This window comes from Berghia stephanieae, chromosome 13 (assembly GCF_034508935.2).
Source record: "Berghia stephanieae isolate SIO BIC M18660-M18661 chromosome 13, UCSD_Bste_1.3, whole genome shotgun sequence".
NCBI lineage: Eukaryota > Metazoa > Mollusca > Gastropoda > Nudibranchia > Aeolidiidae > Berghia > Berghia stephanieae.
Genome location: NC_088372.1, coordinates 37,293,136 through 37,295,635, shown reverse-complemented (window position 1 = coordinate 37,295,635; position 2,500 = coordinate 37,293,136).

Here is a 2,500-nt window from a genome sequence, read left to right as displayed (position 1 = left end):
AAGGCCCCACAAAGTCCCAGGTTTGAGAGTTTATGCCAATATGAGGATCATTTAAATCGATCTAATATTTGAAGGCCGAGTTTTCTGGCCAAATTTTTTAATACGTGTTTTTCCAGAGTACGACAGTTAGCTGGTTCCCCGGGTGCAAATAGGTCACACACACGATCCATTATTTAACAACAGGACTGAAAGGGGGAAACGATTTTTTTAAAATTAAAATACTTGAGCATATTTATATAGTGCAATGTCCACTAAACGTGCTCAAAGCGCTTTAGAGAAGGGATCACTGACCAACAGCAACTCTCAACATGAAGGACGAGACACGGCGCCTGTTAGGCGATATTACAATTTTCCGGACAGAGACAACGCTGTTAACGGCCAGGTACTCATTTTACACTTGAGTACGGTGAGCAGAGAATGTGAGTAAAGAGCCTTTTCCAAGGTCTCAAATATGCGCCGAGCTAGACTCGAATCCAGGACCTTCCGAGTGTCATACCACAAGACACATAGCCGCAAAAAAAAGTGCATGAGTCCTTTGGAATTGAGCTGAGATATGCAGAAACACGACGGTTTCACGACAACAATAGCTATAATAGCATCAAGAAAATACATTCACAATGGCCATACAAACGTCATCAATAAACAAAATATAAACAAACAAACAAAAAATAACCCGACTCGAATTTAATGATTCTATTTTCTGGGTTCGAGGGGAGGGTGGGAAGAGTGGGAAGGTTGGGGCTCCAGAAAAACAAATTCCTACTACCCTTTTCCTGTTCTCAATCAACTTCCCTCGATGACAATAACAATCATGAAAAAAATAATAACATTAATAACAATGATGATGATAAAAGTGCATCCTTTCCTATTTTTAAAGAAGAGACAAAGACAATTTGAACTGAAAGAAAAGAAAATAAAAGACGGCCAGGAGAGAGAGAAGAGAGAGAGAGAGAGAGAGAGAGAGAGAGAGAGAGAGAGAGAGAGAAGAGAAAAGAGAGAGAGAGAGAGAGAGAGAGAGAGAGAGAGGAGAGAGAATTCTATTGAAAACATGTTTATTAGATCGACGACGCCTTCCTGTGTGTGTGTGTGTTGTTGTTTGTCGTTGTTGTTTTGTTTTTATAAATAAGAAAGAAGAAAACACCAGGCATTTCTCGACAGTTTAACGATAAAAATAACAATAGCCTCATTGTGGAGCGAGGTTTTCTTCAATCTAAGGCTTCTCCATTGACGTCACGACAGGAAACTCTTTGTCCATATTTGGATTCCCCCCTCTTTTGTGATGCTAGGGCGGAAAACTCCTTCCGCCGATAAATCCAGTGACGTAACAGATGGGGTGCTTCTAGAAATAACAATAGAAAACTATAACAGAAAAATCGAAAGGCGAAGGACGTGAAGAATTTATGTAGGACACGCGGGCTGGAGCGGTCGATTGGACGGTTGAGAAGGAGTTGCCAGAACGTTTTTGTTTCACATGCTGAATAAATCAGAAATATTATTGTGTTGTAGGTAAAAGGCCAAATTTAACTTACATTTATTATTGACATTAATATGTAAAATATAAATATTTATACATTCATACACACACACACACACACACACACACATATATATAGCTGAAACATTGATGTAGACTGCCCCAAACATTGTGGTAAATATTTTAAATAATATATATATATATATATATATATATATATATATATATATATATATATATATATATATATATATATATATATATATATATATATATATATCTTTTTCATAACTCCTCTGAGGCATGAAATGGTATGCTTAATTACTGGGTTTATTTGGCTGTCTGTTAATGTTGAAAATTGTTTTGTTTTGTTCCTTTATTTTGTTTGTGTTTTTTTTTTTCTTTGGGATGGGGTGGGGTGGGGTTGTATGTTTTTGTTTGTTTGTTTTTTCGGGTTTTTTTTTTTTTTTTGGATTTGTTTGTTTTTTTGTTTCGTTTGTTTTTTCGGGGGGGGGGGGGGGGGGGGGTCTGGTGGGTCTTTTATTAGGGGGCTGTTGTTGATTTTGTTGTTTGTTTCCCTTAATGTGTCTTTATTTTAAAAGGAAACTCACACACAGAGAAAATAGTATTCAACAATAAATTGTTGTTCAATTCAAATAGAACTGATTTTCAAAAGTAAAAAAAAAAAAAAAAAAAAAAAAAATACCAAAATGGAAAAAAAAAATTATCAAGCAGACAAGTCAAGAACTTTAAACTATCTATTCATTTATTTAGCATTAAATTTATCATAATAATTATTTATCTATTATTTATTACCTTAATGCAAAATTATTTCTTTGAAAAATCCAAATAATTTTTTCGAGATATTTGGGATTCAAAACATCAATCTGGCAAACTAGCTTTCTGCCAAGCAAATCGTTCTTTTTGTTCTATTATCGAAATTATTAGATTATTTTATTACTTTCGTCGAAGCCTTGCATTTTTAGGATAACCAGCCAAACAAACGGAAGAAGATTAATTTTTTAT